The sequence below is a fragment of the Copadichromis virginalis genome, linkage group LG5, assembly GCF_057382275.1.
Source record: "Copadichromis virginalis isolate Kocher_CV1m ecotype Utaka linkage group LG5, C_Virginalis_male_GT1.1, whole genome shotgun sequence".
Classification (NCBI taxonomy): Eukaryota; Metazoa; Chordata; class Actinopteri; order Cichliformes; family Cichlidae; genus Copadichromis; species Copadichromis virginalis.
This window is the reverse complement of record NC_140622.1, coordinates 18,251,511-18,257,510: the sequence shown is the minus strand read 5'-3', so window position 1 is coordinate 18,257,510 and position 6,000 is coordinate 18,251,511. Positions and strand designations below refer to the sequence as shown.

General features: G+C 40.9%; 1 protein-coding gene across 1 annotated transcript in view; it reads left to right on the top strand.

The window, feature by feature from the left end:
- The first annotated feature begins 351 nt into the window (after positions 1-351).
- Positions 352-6,000, top strand: part of foxp4 (forkhead box P4) — a 92,841-nt gene continuing 87,192 nt past the window's right edge. The window contains exon 1 of the mRNA XM_085456330.1: positions 352-1,047. The gene's annotated coding sequence lies outside the window, so the exon portion shown is untranslated. The remainder of the gene's footprint in view (positions 1,048-6,000) is intronic.

The window sequence follows — 6,000 nt, the reverse complement described above, 5'->3', positions numbered from 1 at the left end:
CGATTTACTTTTTTATTTACAGATACATTCGTAACTCTGACATGCAGACACGTAGAGAAAGCGATCATTTCATGGCAGACTTTGTCCTGTTTTAAACGATCGTTCTTTGTTACTGGTGGGGTTTTTTTTTTTTGGTTTTTTTTGGGAGCTCAAACTTTGCGCAGGATAACATCTGTTCCTCTCTGCCGCCACAATAGCGCAACTCAACCAGGATGCAAAAGCGAGGTCAAAAGATCAGTGCCTTCCCCTCATCCGTGCGCATGCACGCCCACACACGCGCGCACACTTCTCCGGGGAGCGACGGAGAGATGCCTCTCACTGGCTGCTGTTTTATTATGCGCCGGGGCTTTGCATGGATAGGACGAAAACGCGCACCTGCTTTAGAGGCATTACGGTAGCACAGCAAACTGTCCTCCCGCAACACACACTCCGCACTCGTACACACACTCGTACACACATACAGCTCCAGTGATTCAACCCTGATTTCCAGCGAACGAGCAAGCAACAGACGGGATGGCAAAAAAGTGAAGACCGTTGGAGAGGTTATACGCGCTGAGTGAGCCTGCTGAGGAGAGAGCTGGGGCTTGGGGGGAGAGGAGAAAAAAGCGGAGGCAACTAAACAACAAACAGAAACGAGAAGCTGCGTTGTTTCTCCGCGGCAACTTGCGCTCAGTGCCAGAGTTTTAGCGGCAGTATTGTTCTGACTTCACTCCAGAGGGGCCACTCCGAGGAGAGAGGACGCACACAAAAGGGGAAAGGAAAGGACTAACGAGCACGTTTTTTTTTTTTTTTTTTTTTTTGGTCGTTTAAAGTAATGGTCCTGCCGTCTTAGATCCTAGATTTCTCTGTCTCTCTCTGCTCTCTGTTTCTTTCCACTTTTATTTTTATATATATATATTTTTAAATTTTACGTCCCTTCGGTTTGTGTCCCCCCTTTTGTCGCCGCGAGAGAGTGGACGCGCCGGGGTTTGAGGAGCAGAAGCGGGGCTGCCCACATGGTCCAACCACTGGCGTGAAAGTTGACTTCTTCAGAAACCAAGAGAACAGGTTGATGCATTATCTACACGTTTCCCCCTTCTTCTTATCTTCCTCACTTTCCCCTCACTCTGTGCTCCCATTGAAACTCTCCGACACACACGCTGCTAGACGCTTTTAAAGCGACGCACTTCAACTTTTCATGGCACGTTGTGAAACTCCTCCAGGTCTGCCTAATAATGTGATAGAGTATTAAAGTAGGTACGATCCAGCGGCCACACTAGGGAGGTTTTTGTTTTTCTCTTTTTCTTTCCCCCTCCTCCGTACTTTTTCTGTTTCATTCTAACTCTGACTTTTTCCTGGAGTGAAACTTTTTTTATTTTATTTTCATACTTTCTGTTCTAAAAAAGAAAACATATTTAAAGCAGCTGTTTTCGTCCTTTCAGTGTTCTCGGTAGAATGAAAAATCGAAGTTTCTTTCTACCTCATCACTAGTTTCACGCCAACCTATATCCACAGAGTTCAAATCCAGCCTCCTTTTAATCGTCGTTTATTTAACTGGATATTACGGTGTAGTTTGTAAATTCTCTAGAGCCTACTTTGGATGACTCGGAGGGATACCATTTTTTGCGTAATGTGTCATTGTCCGAGGTTTTCGCTTATGAGACCAGAGAAAGGGAAAAAAGTTTATTTCTCGCAGGTTTAGGACGAGCTAAGATTTCGGGAGTGGACTCAAACGTAGGGAATAAACTTGTTGATATCGCTCGTTATATTTGATCATACGCGTGGACGTGGCTTATGTGGTGGCGATTTTACACGAACGGTCACAGGCAGCCGTGTGAGAACCACTTGCTTTGCCATCGCTTCATACCTCTCTACCTCACAGCTGGGTTTAGTGTCTTTTATTATTGAACTTTAGTTTCCTACAATTAAACGTTAACGTTTGAAAATAAAAAAAGAAAGGCAGTTAAACTTCTTACTTACAGAAAATCCCTGAACAAAAGAAACAAAAGAACAAACAACTTTCTTATTGACACGTTTAGAAGGTCTGAGGACGTTAGTGCCTTTAGGATTTAGGACTTTTCTCTGACCACTGAGGTTTGAGGTGCCCGTTGTGGTTTCCTTATTTGAGCTGAATTAAATATCCTAAATGATATCTTAAATAATAGCAGCTCTGTTCTTTAGAGAGGGACGTTTTACCAGCTGAACGTGGAGGAAAACTTCTCCCTGCGTTGTAAAACTTCCAGTTCCAGTTTCAACGTGAACTTTTGAACGCTTTATGTACATAAGCAGGATTATGGACAGTGATTTTACGTACATTATAACCCTGACGCGTTTAAGGGTTTTTTTTTTCAGAATCGGTAATTTAAAGTGATTTAATTAAAAAGAATGCACGTTATATACTTTCTAGATTATAATATAATAAATCTACTGACATAGAAATTTCTTTTTTAAGAAATTGAACACAACCTCTGTGTGACACATGTTTTTCCCTTCTTCTCGCGCTCATAAACCGACTAAAAGTAGGCCTGCACCACAAAGGAAAATATTTCTTTTTTCTTCCGCGAACTACGACTTGTTTTAAAAAAATAAGAAAAGTATTCTGCAGAGATAAAAACGTTTAATGTGGATTTTCTTGTGTGCACGGCGTGCAACACAAAAGCAACTTTTGGGCCGTTGAAACAAAGTTGCTGATCTTTTTGTCTTTTGAGGGTTTTTGATTTTCTTCCATTTCCATGAAATAAAATTGCCTTTATCAAATATGAGATATCGGGCCGGGCACACAGAGACTCTCGATTGAAACCTTCAGATCAAGAAAAAAAAAGAGGGAGAAATGAAATGACAATTCGTTGCTGTTAGTTGTCTGTCACCGAGAGAAAAGCGTACAGGCCGTGTGGGTGCTCACCCTGACACGGGCATTATTGCCCCGTGATTGATGGGCGCCGGGGCATTTGGCATAATTAATTTTATTTACTGTGTCCTCTCTCTCTCTTTCTCTCCCTCTCTCTCCCTCTATCTCGCTCGCTCTCTCCTGTTGTGCCCCCTCCCACCCTCCTCTGTGGTGGCATTTCCGCGACTTGATGACATACTTTTAATTGCACTTTAATAGAAGATCCAGCGGGAATGAAAAAGCTCTTAATCACGTTTTATGACCTTGTCACAGTTCTGGTGTCAGACAGGAAAGCAGGTATTTTGTGGTGGCTCCGAGCCCGTGCTGTAAAGTGTATACCGATTTTCTTTCCTTCATTTTTTTTTAAGATTATTTCATCTTCATCTATCACGCCACAAGCTGTGGAAAACGCACCTTAGAATAGTTAATGCACAGTGGCCTTCATGCAGATACAAACCCTGTTGCTGTTCATTTTAGCCATCTATCCTAGAAGGGAATTTAAACTGTGTGTGTTGATTGGTAAATGTAGTAGAAGAGGCTGACTGCATGTTTTATAAGATGTTTTATAAGCATATTTTTTAAAATCCTGAATAACTGGACCAAACCAAGCTGGCAGTAACTCAGTACTATCAGATAAACATTTTTTTTTCCTTTTTTTTTTACAGGCTTAACCATTTTGCCAAATATGGTAAAATGTTTCCTAAAATTATGGAAAATGTAAATCTTATATTTGTGAAGGTTATTAATATTATTAAATTAGGTATTTCACAGCTGCCTGATCTTTCAGCTGCTTAAGTTCTTTTTGTTGCAGTAAAAGCACAGCAGCTGTGTTGACTCAGTTTAAGAATGATCTTTGGAGTTGGAGCTATGACTTCTCAGCACCCATGCCAGGTTACTACACAGTTTTAGCTGTTTTTAAGTTTCTGTTTCAAGTGACTGCTTTATGAAGAAGAAGCCTCATGGAGCTCAAGTAGAAGTGTGAAACACTGCTGAAGAATAGAGTACAGGATTGTTTTTATTTCTTCTTCTCCTTTAAAAAAAACATTTGCCTACCACATAAAGCCTGAAAAAAAATCGGCGTGAAGTTATCATTTTCGTGTAATGCTTATCATTGATAGGCTATCACATTAGTGACAGGCTTTTCATGAAAACACAATAAGAGACAGTGAAACAAAAGAGTGTTTGAGAGGCAGAAGTAGTTATTTAGTTTTTTCTTGTTGTAAAAAGAGTGTACGTGTGCAGGAAGCCAGAGGTGTCAAAGGCAGATTGACTCTCTGCTCTTTGTCGGGTATTGTTTGCCTGTGTCTGTGTGTTTGCTTGGCATTGCCACCTTTTTTTCATCTGACTTGCATCAACACTTTTTCCCATCTTTGGTGGTGTTTTTCTTCTTTTTCCTCTCCTCCCTCCCAGCAGCTGTGTCTTTTCCATGTCCTGTTTCTCACATACTGCTGATTTTTAATCGCTTTCAGACGCACAGTTGTCTCTGTTATGCTTTCTGACACCTTTCCTAAATGATGATATTTTATTTTTCAGCTTGGTCCCAAGTATGTGATCGTGTGCCGGGGTGTGACTGGAAGAGTCATGTGCGAGACCGTCTAGAGACGGGTAGTAATGGCTTTGAATCTCGTGCGCTTTAAAACCCCTTCAGCAGGATTAAAAGCCACCAACATGATTGTGTTAGTCCATAAACTCGCTCAGAGAGTCCTTACCTCCAACATGAGCGCATGGGAATGTATGTGTGAAAAGAGTGTATATATCAGAGTGCGGGAGTGTGTGTATACGAGAGTGCTTTTTTCTCAATTCACCTGTCCTGCTCGAGTGAAAATGGACATTATTTCAAGTTTTAAATGTCCTGTGCGTCGGTAGCATTGATGGCTCGCCTGTCCGTCTCTTCATCTCTCGTGCTCTCTTCATTAAAACCCTCCTGCTATCCGAAACCCACAAGTCTGAGTGGGCTTTTGGCTCCAAAGTGATGTTGAAGAGCACCCGTATATGACACTGCTATACATGTAGGGTTTGACCTGTGATAGATATTCACAGATTTACTTCTATTGCAGCACTTAGTGCTTTACCTGCTTAAAAAAAGCTGAAATGGTTAAATTTTCGATATCCTTTATTTGAGAAAAGCAAAAAAAAAAAAGCCCAAAAAGGAAGAAAACCCGTGCTGGGAGAGAGAGCGTGTTTTTAGATGGGCTTATTTCAAGTGTCGGTCCTGAAGCTGACATTATTGCAGGGCTGCATGTATTTGAGGTGAACATGCGTCGGGCTTTAAGCGCGGAAAAGACAAGGATATGAGATATTCTGCTGATCATAGCAATTCTATAAATGTTTGTTAAAATTTCAATTTGAATTAGGTGTATCAGAGATTTTCATAGAAATGTTTTTTCCCCCTTTTCACATTTTTCTGTGATTTAAAAAGAAATTAAGTGTAATAACAATTTGGGATTGCAGTATAAATTATTTTACATTGTTAAAAAAAAATTCTTGAAATTTTATGAACAAATGTGTGTGTTAGGTGTATGTGTTATTGTATATGGACAGCTCAGATGGTGGGTTAATGTTCTGGTTGTGAATTAAAGTCGGTGAGTGCACAGTGACTGCCGGCACATTGCTTTAGACTGAGGCCTGATTATACATGTGGTTCTAATTGAACCTGTTATTTAGCAGAAGTTAAGGGCTGAATAATTTCTATGAAAGCGTGAACATCTGTGTGTGTGTGTGTGTGTGTGTGCGCGCAATAAGTCCAAAACATTTTTCAAAGATAAGATGTGTGTTTTGTTTGTTTTTTGTTTTTTTTTTTGGGGGGGGGGGGGGGGGGTGTTGACAGGTCAGAAGAGGTGTTGTACAGTGAAGTTTCAGGAAAAGTAAAAAGAAAAGAAGGAAGATGCTTTAGCAAGTTGAGCAGCTGTGCAGGAGAGATGATGTTGTTTGTTTGCTTTTTCCTTTGCCTTTTGTGGCTTTTGAAAGAGCTGTCACTGCTTATGTGGTGACAGCCGAGCCGGATTCCTCTCTAAAATTTAGGCGCTCTTTCCCCCGCGGTGAATGATAAGGTAATCATTTTGTCTGACACGGTGGTTTAGCCTGTGGTCATTAACATGTCAGTGCATTTATGATGAGACGTTTCATACGTTTTT